The sequence below is a fragment of the Artibeus jamaicensis genome, unplaced genomic scaffold (genome assembly GCF_021234435.1).
Source record: "Artibeus jamaicensis isolate MK-2021 breed Jamaican fruit bat unplaced genomic scaffold, CSHL_Jam_final contig_482, whole genome shotgun sequence".
Lineage (NCBI taxonomy): Eukaryota > Metazoa > Chordata > Mammalia > Chiroptera > Phyllostomidae > Artibeus > Artibeus jamaicensis.
In genome coordinates this window covers 13,844,175-13,860,227 of record NW_026521857.1, presented here as the reverse complement: position 1 = coordinate 13,860,227, position 16,053 = coordinate 13,844,175, and positions in this window count along the sequence as shown.

Here is a 16,053-nt window from a genome sequence, read left to right as displayed (position 1 = left end):
TTGCATTACCTCTTTCCCTCATTTTTCCTTGATGTCCATTTTTTTTTGTTTTGTTTTATAGAACAACCCTTTACTTCTAACCAACTCACCCTGCATCTTCTGGGGCCCACTCAGAGGACCTCCACCACTTCCCGAGATTCAACCCTTTCCCCACCACCCACTCCCCCGTTGCTCGGACCCCCATCTCCATTCCTGCCAGTGCAATGCTTTCGCAGTGCCCTGTTTTTAAGCCACCTGTTCCAAATGCCGTATGGAAACACCAAACTTGTCAGATGAACAAGAACTTCACTGATCCTTTCAAAGTAAGCATGTGCTTGTCTTCTAGTAACTATTGACTGGCCAATTTTTACAAAGGGAGTTAAGAGCAATAAGGAGCCACTCCAAAATACACTCTTCAGGGAGGGACTATGTAAATAAACCTTTTTCTACTCTTCAAATAACAGACACCCTAAGCATTTTATCTTTTTACGAGGAGAAACAAATCAATTCGTGTGCATTTTGCTCTGAGCCCTGATACTCATTTTCCAAGATGGAAAGGAAGCCTGAGATGCCAACCTCCTCCCCAGTCTCTTCCCTGTGGCCCAACAAAACTCTTCTACGTAAAGCCATGACCCGAACTGACTCGGTTCAGGTGATCAGGTGGCAAAAGCTTTACTAAAGCCATCAACCGGAGACTACTTTTTTAAAGAGCATTTTCTATAGCCTTCTATCTGGTTTCTCACACACCTTCGATGACACCTGAAAAGCTTTGTTGAAGTGAGAAGTATTTGTCCGTGTAGGGGTTACTCAGATTGCCTCTCTTCCTTGCCAGGGAATTCCCATTTCTGGCAGGAGATGCCCGCACGGAGTCCCACACCGCAGGAAAGAAAAGCCTTGCTGACAGAGAGGGCTCCAGAGGATTAAAGAAAAACCACCTTTTAAAAGGGGGAATAAACTAAAATGAACGCTTTCCCTGCCAACCCACCCGGAGTGCCGCCTTCCAGAGACGACGCTAGGTACCGAGCCGCTGGCAGGCAGGAGAGGCTTCAGCCGCACCAGCACCTTCGTGCCTTCACTTGAAATCGAACACGCCACCAACTGCACAGTTGCTGCGTCCCCGGGAACGGAACTGAGGTCAACGCCCCTCAGCCCCAGACGCCCTCAAAGCCGGCAGACTTACCTAATGACTTGGTGCCAGATGTTTTACCTGCCCCCGGCTGGGGTGTCTGACCCAGGGGACTCGAGCGCCAGCGCGCGCGCCACCCTCGGCGGGGCAGCTGTGCGCTCGGTCCCCGCGCTGCGCTGCGGGCGCCGGGTACGCAGCGCTCGACCGCCCGGCCTCCCACTCGCCGGCTGCCAGGTTTGGGGGCGGGGTGCGCAGCGGGATCGTCTCACACCTCGGGGCGCTTCCTGTCCCGGGAGGGAAGGGGGGGATGGAGAAGGGTTTTCTTAATAGAACTTGCAACAAAATTCCTTTTCGATGTGTGGACAAGGTGTGTTGAAACGTTATCTGACAGATGAAATAACTGGGAGAAAATGCTTGGCTGTTGGAGGCTGAACTAAATCACGGTATTTTCCTATAGTGAAATGAAAAAGAGGAGGATTTGTATTTGCTGCTACGAAAAAGGTCTGTAATATATACTGATGGGTAAAAAAAAAAAAAAAGCAAGTTGCAGTATTAGTACTTACAGTAAGGTCTAAATTGTGTTTAACTTTGGATATGCCTAGAAACATAGAATGATTCACAAGAAAATGAGAACACACGGACTCTGGGGGTGGGGGACTGGTGTGGGAGGAGTGGTCTTACTTTTCGGACATTTTTCTGGATTTCTTTTTACCCTGTGTATTTTATATAGACAGCTCTTTTATAATAAAAAGCGGTTTTAAAAAATTCCTTTCTGTCCTAATGAAAAATATTTTTGCCAGCTAGGCAGGAGCTTCCAACAGGATTTCTCTGCCAGCAATGGAGCTGCAGTAGACACTTCTGAGAAGAGGAGGCTCCGAGTCCTACAGAGGCACATCCGGCTGCAGAGGCCGGGGAGTGGGGTAGGGACATGTCTTCAGAAGGTGGAGTCTGATACAGCCCCAAGTTGAGGAACACTGAATAACACACTGCACTTTTAATTTTTATAATTTCATATGCTAGAAAATTTCAGCATATGAAATAGTATAATGAACCCCTATGGAACTAACACCGTGCTTTGTTAATTAACATGACTAATTCTGTTCGTACCTAACCCATCCTCCACTCTCCTTCCACCTTCCAAACATCATTTCATATGAGGGTATGTATTTTAATAAACGTCAATAACTCTGTTTATTTTATTTACTTTTTATTTTAATTGTTGTTCGAGTACAGTTTTCTGCCTTTTACTCTTATCCCAGCCTACTCCCCCAAACTCTCCGCCTCCCTCCCATTTCCACCCCCAAGAACTCTTTTTTCTTCTTTTTAATATTTATTTACTTATTTTTAGAGAGAGGGGAAGGGAAGAAGAAAGTGGGAGAGAAACATCAATGTGCGGTTGCCTCTCCTGTGTCCCTTACTGGGGAACTGGCCTGCAACCCAGGTATGTGCCCTGACTGGGAATTGAACCAGTGACCCTTTGCTTCACAGGCCCGTGCTCGATCCATTGAGCTATACCAGCCAGGGCAAGAACTCTTTTTTTTAATACTACCACCATACCAAAATGTTTTTTAAAATTTATCAATAGTTTCTTTATATCATCAAATATCTAGTACATATTTAAATTTCCAAATAAGACCTATACATCAGATTTGGCTGCTAGGCCTATTCATTCATCATGATTTATAGCAGGGGTCCCCGGCCTCCAGGCCGAGGACCTGTTAGGAATCACGCCACACAGCAGAAGGCGAGTTTAAATGTAATGCACTTGAATCACCCCCGCCCCTCATCTGTGGAAAATTGTCTTGTATAAAACCGGTGCCTGGTGCCAAAAAGGTTAGGGACCACCAATTTACAGGTTTCTCTCCCTCTGTTTTTCCCTTGCAATGTATGTGTTGAAGAAACCAAGTCATGTGTCCTGCAGAATATCCCACATCCTGGACTTTGCCAATTTTATGCTTATGTCGCTTTTAGGATGCTCTTCTCTCCCCTCTGTTTCCTGTAAATCGGTCATTAGATCTAGACTTGGTCTGCTTTGGTTCTAATTCTTGGGCAATAATATATAATGTCCAGTGTCTTTCTGTGATAGTAGCTGCCCTTAGTGATTATTATTGGTTGGATTGTTTCCCCCCCAAAAAGTATGTTGCAGTCCTAACCTCCATGCCCATGGCAATCAGGTTAAAATGAGGCCGTCCCCCTGATTCAGCATTATAAAAGCAGGAACATCTGAACGCCGATAGACCCAGGGAGAAGACGGCTGTGTGACCATACAGACAGAGATTAGAAGGCAGCATTTATGAGCCAAGTGTGTAACTACTGAGCCACGTCTTTGCCAGCACCTGGTATTCTATTTGGTCTTTTTAAGTTTAGCCATTCTGGTAGGTGTGTGGCATTATTTTATTGTAATTGCAATTTTGCATTTTCTTTTTTAAAACAATTCTTAAAGACTGTATTGTATTTATTTATTTATTTTTAGAGAGAGGGAAAAGGAGGGAGGTAAACATCAGTATGTGAAAGATACATAGATCAGTTGCCTCTTGCATGCCTCTAACTGGAGACCTGGCCTGCAACTCAGGCATGTGCCCTGATTGGGAATCGAACCAGCAACCTTTCGTTTTGAAGGCCTGCGCTCAGTCCACTGAACCACACCAGCCAGGCATAATTTGCATTTTCTTGATGACTAATGATGTTCAGTACATTTTCATAGGCTTAGTGGTCTTACGATGTTTTGGTATTTACTTTTCTCATTATTTTTAAAAATAAGCAATGAATATATTTTCTTAGATAAATTATAGTAACTCTATGCTTTAATTCATCTTGCTTTTGTTCCCCTTAATGATATATCTTTTGTAAAACTTTTATTTATTGATTTTAGAGACAGATTGTGGAAGGGAGAGAGAGAGAAACATCAGTGTGTTGTTCCACTTACTTATGCATTCACCAGTTGATTATCATATGTAGCTCTGGCTGGGGATTGAACCCGCAACCTCAGCTTATCAAGATGGCACTCTAACCAACTGAGCTAACTGGCCAGGGCCCCTTAACATATCTTAGAGCACTCTATGCTAGGATATAGATAGAACATTGCCTTGTACAAAGTGAATTTACTGATTTGAAAAGGTGTGACAATACCCTAAAGAACTTATATGTTATGTGGAGATGAGTAAATAAGATCACAGAAATTTATTTCTTGAGCTTTCCCTCTACTAACTGGCTAGTTTTCTTCTGGTACAGTGTTGCTGACAACTAGGCAAGGTGTAGTTATGGGAATTACAGATCCCTCTGCTTTGGTTGGGGGTCAGAAATATACATAGACATGAGAAACTGTTTCTTTCTCAGCAGTCATATTACTTATCTATGTCCCCAGGTTCTCCTCGGCAACCCTTCCATGTTCCCAGTTCGTTGTTTCAGTATTCGTATTTCAGGAATGTTCATCCTCTAACTCTTAAAGCAATACAGTGCCCCCCTCCCCCTTATCTGTGCTTTGTTTTCCTGCAGCTTTAGTTTACCCATGGTCAACTGCAGTCCAAAAATACCAAATGAAAAATTCCAGAGGTAAACACTGCACACATTTTAGATCGCATGCCATTCTGAGTATCAGCATGACTAATTCTCAGCCATCCTGCTATCCCCAACCCAGCACATGAGTCGTCCCTTTGTCCAGAGCATCCACAATGTATAGGCTGCCCAGCCATTGGTCCCTTGGCAGTCTTCTCCATCGTCAGACCAACTGACACGCTGTCGCAGTGCTGTGTGCAAGCCACCCTTATTTCACTTAACAGCAGCTGCAAAGCACAACAGCAGGGATGCTGGCTGTTCAGATGTGCCACGGGACAGTTGTAAATTGCTTCAATTTATTATTAGCTGTTGTTAATTTCTTATTGTGCCTGATTTATAAATTAAACTTCATAATAGGTATATGTGTATGTAAAAAAAATAATATATAGTGGTCAGTACTTCCATGGCTTCAGGCATCTACTTGGGGTCTTGGAGTATATCCCCTGTGATAATGGGGCTACTACACAGAAAACTGTACCCTTTGCGACAGCATGAATGGACCTGGAGAACACTGTGCTAAGTGAAATGAGCCAGTCAGAGAAAGATGACTACCTTATGCTTTCACTCACATGTGGAATCTAATGCACAAACTGAACTAACAAGGGAAATGGGGACAGACTTATAGATGGAGAGCAGGCCGACAGCTAAGCAGGGAGGGTGGGAGTGGACGATGGAGCAAAGATGAAAAAGGACTCCTGGACATGGATGACGAGTGGTGACTGCGGCAGGGAGGGAGGAGGAGGGTGTATGGAGACTAAATGGTAATGGGAAAATGCAATAAAATAAATTTTTTAAAAAGTAGATACTTCATCCAATTCTTGTAACTATTTCCAAAAAAATGCATCTGTGAACACAATTTGGTCTTTGAAACTTTTTGGACTTAGCATTTCACACACACACACACACACACACACACACACACACACAGGTGTGGGCAAAGCAGGTTTACAGTTGTTTATATGGAAGAATATATAAGAAAAATAATAAATAATACAAGAGTAAACTCTGTGCTTCAACTGTAAACCTACTTTGGGGATACATATCCCGTTCATGGAATTGCTGTAGTTTTCATGGGTATCACAGCTGGGTGTTCCGTCATAGTTGGTTGGATGCTACTCAGAAAAGATTCTGTGTCTAGCACTGCAGCCCAGCTCCCCCTGGGGACCATGAAAGTGATAAAGCCATGAGCTGCCCAAGTTTTAAATGCAAACATCCTTTAGTCCAGCCACTTCTCCTCTATGAGTTTACCATATCACAAACATATGGCATGTGTATGTTCAGGGACGTTTATTGCAACATCATTTGTAATAGAAAGAAAAGAAAACCTGGCAATAACCTAAATGTCAATCAATAGAAGATGGCTCAAATTATGGTACATCTATACAATGGGAGACTGCACAGATGTTTAAAAGATAAAAACACTCTGAGTGTACTGTTCTGGGACATTATTTAAGATAAATTAAGTTAAAAAACAAGGTGAAAAATAATGGTTGTAATAGAATCACATGGACATAAGTTCAAAAAGGAGCCAGACGGTGTGAAGCCGACCCACATATAGCTACGTGTGCAAGTAAAGACACTTCTTTTTGTAGACAGATATGCTGTTAACTGCTACTGATGTGTGTATGCTTCAGGACAAAGACCTGATGGGCAGAGGAAAACAGAGAATTTTACTTTATATTCTAGATCTTTCTGAGTCCTAAAATTGTTTTGCTATGCACATACTAGTGTTATTTTTTAATGAAACAAATAGTTAAAAATAATATGGTTGGCTGGAAAATACTATGAGAACACAATCAGACAGACTTGGAATATGGAACATTCTCTGAGTCCAAAACCAAACTGATGTCATGAAAAACAAAGGAAGATAAGGGATTCCATTGCGGTTACATAGACAAAGACAAAACACCAAATGTAAAGTATGAACCTTAATTACAACTTGGGTTTGAAAACAGAGATGTTTTAGGGACAAGTGTAAAATGTAGATATGAACTAAGTATTAGATGACGTTGAATTACGAGTTTTTCTAAGAGTGATAATGGGGTTGTGGCCATGTCACAGCACATCTTCATTCTTAGGTGACAGGTGTGAAGATTTCAGGGGGTGTCAGCAGGCCTGCAACTTACTGTCACCCCAAGAAACTGAGAGAAGAAATGAGGGAACACGTGCAAAGGTGGCCAAGTGCGGTTCCTGGATCTAGGTGAAGGGTTACACATGTTCATTGTATTTATGAACCTTCAACTTTTCTGTAGATTAAATTTTTCCTTAGAAAAGTTGAGGGGAAAAGTAATGGTGCTGTTGCTAGGGGCCCGTAAGTTACGATACATGAAGTATGGCTCATCTCGGCCCGAATGAAACCACAGAACAGAGCTGTGGGAGCACCAGAGCACTGGAGAAAGCCTGGCTGACCTGGGCTCTGGGGCTGCTCTCACCGCCAGAAGAAACATCCCCCCGCATCCCTCACCCTCCTTATCCCAGGTCCAGATCTGGACTCCAGCTGATGAAGTCTGCTCAAAGAAGACCTGGCCTTTCAGTGTTACAGCTTCTTGAAGGACTTCTGCTGCTCCCCAAAAGCGGCAGGTCAGACAGCCTATGGTGGAGAAAGTTCCAGGGGGCTGACCTGCCTGGCAGGGACCAGACAGGCTCTCTGGGTTGAGACCCAGGAAAGGACTGAGCCTCTAGCAAAGGAAGTGGGTTTCTTGGTGGAAAAGAACTGGGTGGCCGGGGAGAGAACTGTGACCTTGAGGAGCCCGAAGTACATTCACACTTCGGTCGAGCACCTACGATGTGTTGGGCACTGTGCTAGTACTGGGTGGGACAACAGACAATATTTACTGGGTGGCAGGCCCTTTGCTAAGCATTTTACCTATATTGCTTCTTAAAGCTGCACTAGATACTACTACACTCTCATTCACAGTAAGGTAACTCAGATGGGCTAATTAACTTGCCTCGGGCCACACCGCTAAGCAGTTGGAGCAGACCTCCCTGTCTGTCTCCAGCTTTACTCACTGTCCCCATCCCCTGTGCTTCCTGCACTTCAGCTCCTTCTCTAGCCTCGGGGAATTTCTCTAATACATACTTTTACCCAATCCTTCTTTGCTTAGCTAAATCCTACCCATCCTTCCTAGCCTTTAGCTTAATATTCAGATACCATTCCAAGGGAAGCCATTCTTTTAAATAAATTTTTTTAAGAGAGAGGGAGAAAGAGAGGGAGAGAAAACAGCTTGCCTCTCGTAAGCACACAACCTAGACGTGTCCTGACTGGGAATCGAACTGGTGACCCTTCCCTTTGTGGGGCAACGTTCAACCAACTGAGCCACAGCAATCAGGGCCTCGAGGAAGCCTTCCTGAAGGTGGCTCTTTCCCTGCTGTTGTCCTTATCATACCGTCATATAATCATATGTTTAATTATCAATCCTCCCTCAGTCTCTGGGCTCTTTCGGAGAGAGGATGGCTGACTATCTTTGTTATTAAAAACCTCAAGTCTTGGTATGGGGTCACCAGAGGGTCCTCGTTTTCTGACTCTAGTCTCAGGTTCTGAGATCTTGGCCAACATCAGAAAAAGCAGTAAGTAGGGCAAGATGGGGACAGGGAGTGGTCGAAGCAGGCGGCTGAGTTTCTAGCAATCAGATTTAATTGTATAAAACTTTGAGATGGGGCAGCATTGAATTTTAGGCAATTCACTTTTGTTAGAGGAGGCACGGTGAAGAGAGACTGCCCCAGGGTTAACAGGGTCATTCACAGAGCAATGGCTTCTGGTGAGAGATGGTATCCCTGAGGGCCATGTGAATGGCCAGCGGCCGAGTCTGCCTGTGCTCGCCATCCGTGTCCATCAATCCATGCATCAGTGTCTTCACAAACACGTCCTGAGCTGTCTGCTCTGTCAGGCCCTGCTCTAGGCCTTGGGGAATGGGGCAGAGAACCCAAGGAAGTCCCTGACCTCAGAGTGCTTACATTCAGGTACACATAAGTGGAATGAAGGAATATAAAGCAGGGTGAGATGGTAGCAAGTAATGAGAAGGGTTGTTTTAGGGACAGGGGTCAGAAGGGGCCCATCTGAGAAAAATCTGGGTGAAGAAAAAAGTGAGCCTCTCAAATACCTGGGGAAGAGCATTCCAGAGCCGCATTAGTCATGTTGACAGAACGTTGTTAGAAACCTGAGCCTCTTCTTCCTCTTTTAAGTAACTGCATAGTATTTAACTTGTCCAGGAAATGAGTACAAAGTCACCAATGCATATACTCCTGGGTGCAGGCACTTTCTTAAAGCATTTTTTACACAAGGGAGTGACTCACAGCAGCTGCAACATCCACCTCCCACCCTCGAAGTGGGCATCAGGCTTTTCAGTCTTACACTCGCCCTCCCTTGGCCCCTGGACAGGAACAACCTCACCCCAGTGTTTCATTTGGAATTTGGGGCCAGCTAATCCTAGGGTGACTCAGGTTCCTGTTGCTCTTGGTCTCCACCAAAAATGCAAACCCCTCAGGACATGTCTTCTTTCCCTCAACCCTGCATTGTTCACACTGTCCTCCCGCTGACCTCATCCCCCACTACTGGAGTTTCCCACCGTCCTTCCCCACTATGCCCTCTGGAGCCCCACACAAGGGAAACAACAACCCAAACCTCAGCTTTTTCTCCCCACTGCTCCTCTCACCTCCCTTCCTTTACCACCTTCTCCAGGGAAGGCTGCTCATCCTCCCATGTCCTGTGGGGGTCCCATACTGGGACCAGCACTGTCCCGCTTCCCCTGGCACTTCGCTTGTCCCCTGCTTTGTAAAATCATCCTTTGATTCTCATGCCATCCACCTCTTCTCCTCTCTGCTTTTTCTCATCCATGTTCCCTACTAAACACTGGTCTCCCATAATAGTTACTGAAGAACTGGCTCTTAGTATTCTTGCTACTCCAGCCAGCACTTGCCATTACCTTGGAAAATGCCAAAATGCAGCCAATGGTTCTCTTAAACCCCTGGCTCCCAATTCCTTGGCTTCCCCTAGTGCAATGACTTTTATGTACTCTCTACTCCGCCACCTACAGCAACCAGTGGTCTAAGCGCAGAGACTAGGGGGGAAATGGAGACAGAGCAATAGGGAGCAAAGAGGAAGCATAAAGAGATGGCAGGAGCCAGGACTTTCCCCAGAAACAGAGCCAGGAGCTCAAGCTGCATTTTGAGGGTGCTTTTAACATACTTTGTGGATGATTTCACTTGGTTTAAAAACTTACGTGGTCTGGTCAGAAATGAGAGCATTCTGGCTAATAAGACCTGTTGGTTTAAAGGAAATTACCATACATGCATTATTAAACAGAATAAAACATGGAACCTTACTGAGTATCAGTTAACCATTATTTGCTGAATAGTAATATCCGTTGCATTTACAGAACAAACATGCATATTTTATTTGATTTTAATCTAAAAACAGCCCTCTCCTGGCTCCCCTGTATGATCTTGCAATGACTCGGCCTCACTGTTCAGAAATATAGACGTGAGTGCATTGAGTCATATGAGGCTGGCTTGACCAACAGGTACTCGGCAGCACCAGGGGAGGACTGGTAACCAAGCAATCTCTAAGAAAGAGGTATGTTGGCTGTACAGCTGTGAGTGGAGGAGATAGTCCAGTTCTGCAAGGTTCAGCTGACTAAATCATTTGCCCCGGTCTGCTGGGTCTATGCCAGTGTAACAGGGTGCAGAACAGAAGTCTCCAAAAATATTCCCAACAGCCCATGGTCGGGGGATGGGGGAAGTGAACGATACAAAACTTAAAATACTTGGCATAACAAAAAGCAAGTTAATAGTTGTGCTACTGCCCTGAGCAAAAGGTGGACATGACTCTAAGAACATTCAGTGACTCCTGAAGTAGCCATACCCAGGGAGTTTATACAGCACCTGTGGGGGAGGCAGGGATCAGAGGCTCCCGTGTCTTTAGATACTCCTGCCCTGACTAAAGATGGCAGCTGAAAGCAGGTAAAAGACACAAGGAACTGGCAAAAGTAGCTCATTGTAGGAGGGACCAGATATGAGGTCACGTAGGAAACTCTGGGCCAGCATTTAAAGAGCAGGCTAGTGAGGAATAGAGATTCTGCCATGCTGTCTGTAGGGAGAAGGAGGCAGCCATGCCGGAAGGAGCCGTGAGGGATTTGGCCATGGGGTCTGAGAGAGGAAACAGCAAGCAGCTGTGCCGTTTGTAGTCAGGTTTCCTCCATGCAACCTGGTGTAGTAAGGAAGGAGGCCGGTGGTCTGTAGTGAGGAAGGAGCTGGAGTAAGAAAGAGAAGCCCTACTGGGAAGCCTGCCTGAAGAAGATGCCAGCAAAGCTGATGGAGCTGGGAATTGCAGTGACCTGCCTGACCAAGTGGGTTAGTGGGAGATGCTGGGAATGCTGGCTTCTGCTTCTCGGAAGGATATACGGAGAGGCCACTCTCCCGGGACCTGTGCCCCCTGGACTTCACCATGATCCAGTGTAACACAGCACGTGTTTCCTGGACTACTACACAGAGGCTGAGGACAATGTACCCCAGATCCTGAAGGAGAGGGCTGCTGCAAGAGGATGGTGATTCTGAAACCCACGAGTGTGCCTTCCAGAGGGGATGGAGACCTGTTTGTGCAGATGGCTTAAGAATGGATAAGGTTACAGGGAACTTTGGGGCATGTTTTTGGCTTACAGGCTGGTGGGGAGCAAGGGAAGTGCTGGGTCTCATGGGAGAACGGGGCTCTGAGCAGGAGTGCTCCCATCCCCCAAGGTTGGAATCCCGTAAATAAAAACCTGTTTCCCTCCACACTAATTGCTGGGTCTGCATCAAGGTGCCACATGCATGGGCCCGTTTGTTCGGTTAACACCAGGGGTCAGCAAACACTCTGTAAAAAGGTAGGAAGTAAGACAGTACAAAACAAAGAGCATGCCTATATTCTAGGAAAACTTTATTTATGGACTCTGAAATTTGAATTCCATTTCATTTTCATGCATCATGAAATATAATTTTTTACTTTGGTCGACCATGTACAAGTGTAAAGACCATTCTTATCTCATGGGTCATGCAGAATGGTCAGCAGGCTGGATGTGTCCCATAGGCCACAGTGCACTGCCCCCTGCTCTGTGCCAATACAACCATAAAAAAACCCAGCAGCCGGCATTCTGTTCGTGGACTAATGGTGATAACAGCTGCGGTTCTGAACACTTATTCTGTGCCAAATACTATGAAAACACTTAACATATTTATTACCATTTATTCTTCATAACAATCATGCAATTTATTGTGCCACCCCCCACTTGACAGATGATGAAAACAGGGCTCTGGGAGGATAACCTGCCTGAGATGACACACCAGTAAGATCAGGAGAGTCCTCACCAAAGACTGGGCTCTTAACTGGTGTACTGGGATGGCCCCCAGGCTCGCTCCCCATCATGTCCATCTCCGGATCGCAAGTCACCTCACTCTACCCATCCATCCTCCTCTATCTTCCTACTGCTTGGCTGCTTTGACTCTTGTTTTCACCTTCTCTTCATTCCCCACATTAAGATTTATCTTCTCCTTGGCCTGGCAGTTGTTCAGGCTGGGTACCTGGAAACATCTATCTTCAGCTTTACCCAGACCCATGGGTCTGAGTCATGGGAGACTGAGCCGAGCTCCGGGAGCTCTGCCTTTCCCGGGCCAGACAGGGACTGTTGGAACCGAAAGGTGAGTTTCACTCAAACCTCTTACAAGGTGCTAAGTATCAAAGCCAGAAAAAGCCAGACCAATGTGAAGTTTAAGGATGACAGGGCCCAGGAGGAAGAGGCACCAAAGGCTGGGACATGGGCGTAGCTAAAAGGGAAGGGAAGGGAAATAAAGCTAAGCCTGGCTTGGCTGCCCTGGATGGAGCAGAGAGCTCCAAGGCTGTCCTGCATCAGCTTTGAAAGTCACTGGGCAGGCAGGCCTGGCTTGAAGGTCATGGTCAGAGCAGATAGGCTCATCTTGGAACTCCCCTCTCATGAGCAGCAATGTCCTGGGCACCGCTTGGCATTTTCAGCTCTACCCCATTATTGCTCTCCCCTAGAGCTCTCCCCAGGCCCTAGGGGATGGTGTCTCAGGTGGGTCCGGATGAAACTATACCAGGACTGTGGAAAACGGGCTCAGTTCTGGCAAAGCTGGTACCTAAGGGGCATTTTCAGCATTGCCAACACTGCTGGGCACTGCTGTTCCAGAGAAGTCGGTTCATTTTTTTAAAAAAAATCCTCACCTGAAGATATATATTTATTGATTTTAGAGAGAGGAAGGGAGAAAGAGAGAAACATCAATGTGAAGGAGAAACATCAATCAGTTGCCTCCCATTCTCACCCTGACTGGGGATCGAACCTGCAACCTAGGTATGTACCCTGACCAGGAATCAAACCAGCAACACTTTGGCGCATGAGATGACACTCCAACCAACTGAGCCACCCGGCCAAGGCAAGAAGTCAGCTCACTTTGAGGCCAGGACCCAGACAGCAGAGTCAGGTCCTGGGTAAAGAGGGGTAGAGAGGTCATGGAAAGAGCCCAGTCTTGGCAGAAAAAGTGCAGTCCGTCATGAAATCAAGGCTGAAGTCCAAGACCCACAAGGACCAAGCAATCATGGTGGAAGATGAGGAGGGACAGCTACCTGTGGGTGAGCAAGAGAGCCCCAGATCTCACCACCCGGAAGGGATGAGAGTCCAATACTCTGCCAGGTTTGGTAGGCAGGGGGAACCCCAGGGCCAGACAGGTTTTCTTAAATAATAACCCCAAATGACAAACTACAAATTAGGCTAGTATAAGATTAACGAAATTACCCACATAAAATTTTACGAACTCCTGTTGATCAAAAGAATTATGAAAAAGCAAGAAGACAAGCCACCAACTAGGAGAGATATTTGTAACATACACAACCAACAAAGAATATCCTGAATACATAAAGAACTCTGACAAATCAATTCTATTTTTAAAAAGGCAAAACACATAAACACGTATTTCAGAGAGAAGAAAACATACATTAACAAAAATGAAGAAGGCTGACTCTCAGAGGATTCGGAGCACCCCACTCTGGGAACACGAACTGGTTCAGCCACTTGGGAAACTGCTCAGGACCCTGAAGCAGACCTGAAACCACAAATTCCCTCTGGCCCAGGAATTAGTTCTGCTCCTGCGTGTCTGCCCTAAGCCAAGGTCTCCCAACCGCAGCATGACTGACAGCTTGGGCCAGGTAATTGCCGTCATGGGCCATCCTGTGTGTTGCAGGATGTTTACAGCACCCCCGGCCTCTCCCCCTGGATGTGAGCAGCACAGTCCCTACCCCAGTCATGAAAACCAAAAATGTCTGGGACACTTGCTGGATCAGTGGGGCCTCTCCCTTGGTGTAAAAATGCTCCGGCGAATGCCTGCACCCGGGAGTGCGTGCACTGGTGCCTTTGTCTGCACTGCTCAGCCCCTGGTGGAGGACGGCTGCTCTAGGCTCATGTCGCCATCCAAGTGCTCCGAGAATGGTCGTGGCAGCACTGGGAGCCTGGGGAAAGGCACAAACATGACCCCCAAAACACCGGCGCAACAGCCCGACAGACGAGCAGACGACCAAATCATGATAAATGACTGCAATAAAACATCACACAGTTCTAGAAATGAATAAACTTCTAACAATATAAATGACTCTCATATGTTGGGGGAACAAAGTTGTAGAAGACTATATTTAGTATAAATATTTCTGTAAAGTTTAAAAGATGCAAAATTAAACAGCATATTACTAAAGGTACCTACATAGGTGGAGTGGTAGACTGTATTTCCCAAAAATGCCTCAACAATATCTCTAGTACCACTTGCCCGTCCAGACCTTGCCACTCCCCCATCATCAGGTGATGCCCCTTCCCCTCGAGCCTAAGTGGGACTTTGCGACTGCTTCCACTAACAGACGCTGTGTGACTTCTGAGGCTGGGTCACGAAAGGCGAGACAGTGTCCATCCGGTTTCCCCTCCGTGGATGCTCATCCTTGGAACCCAGCCACCGTGCTGTGAGGAAGCCCGGGGCACGTGGGAAGGACCAGGCCTGGCCCAGCTCCAGCAGCCAGCCCGTAAGTAAGTAAATCAGGTTGAGAAGACCTGAAAGTCCACAGCTGAGTTGGCCCAGCTGATGCCGTGTGAAGCAGAGATAAGTTTTCTTTTCAGAACCCTGCCCGAACGGAAGGGGTGTGTGTGAGAGAGAGAAAAAGACTGCTATTGTTTGACACCACCAAGTTTTGGGGTGTTTGTTAAGCATCTATAGATATCTGAAATAGATGGTAAACAAACTATTACAAACAGCAAGGGAGTGATAACACAGAATTTGGGATCAGGATTACTGACGTGAAGATCACCTGGGGGACGGTGACTGATGAGGGGCAGGTGGGAAACCGCCCGCCCTGTGAGCCTTCCAGCCTGAGGCCAGCCCTGCTCCCACGGATGAGTGAGGCCGCAGAACTTCCCTACTCCTGAGCAGCTGCTGTGCTGAGGGTGAGCGGTTCTTCACAGCATGAAAAACCTGAAGGAAAGCTCACGCCCCACAGGGAAGAAAGTGCCCCGATTACACAGAGTGGGCACAGCCAGGCCCCCCGCCTGCTGCCCCTTCAGTGTGGGCCGAGCCCCTCTGAAGGGCTAGACCAAGACTGTGCAGTGGATGCTCTCCCTAGGCAATGCTCTTCTGCCTGTTTCATCAACACTTACAGTTATCTGGTGACATTTTGCAAACAACACCAAAACCCTTGAAAAGACAAAGTGAGCATTGTGCCTCGGGGCCATTAGGAATATTCAGAGCACTGGCCTGAATGCTGGCCCCTTATCTCCCCGAGGGGGCGACTCGGCTCTCAGGGAGACTGTGATGCTGAAAACTCTGGCGCTGTGCTTCCTGAGCGAGCTCCCTTTACTCCCCTGAGAATTCCGTGTTCTGTGGGTCCAGCATTTATCAGGCAGTGACAATGGCAAACACCGGGCCTCCAGAGGAATTCTGCTCAGTGATAGGATTACCAGAAGAACCAGGCTGGGAGGGGTGACGCTGGACTGCACAGCAGTGCCATTTGGGGAGCTGGGGCAAGCCACTCGTTTCTGTTCTTCAAATGAGCAGAAAGAGGAAGGTGCCCCTCAAACAAGAAACAGTGACCCAATGGTCTCCACCAGAGAAGGAGCAGAGTTAAGAATAAGGAGGGGGAAGAGGAGAAACCTCAAAATGTAGATTAACATAGGAAATGCTTTGAAAACTGAAACAAAAGAATATTGCTATTATTTATTGTTTGTCTCTAATAGAATCTGGGTCTATTTTTACTAAAGTGAAAGCCTCAGGGTCAGTCCTGTGAGATGCACCACGTAATGGGCGACTGGTGGTGGGAGGGGCGGGGACTGTGGCCAATGCACTGAGGACCGGCCTTTACTACGGGGCCACCACCACTC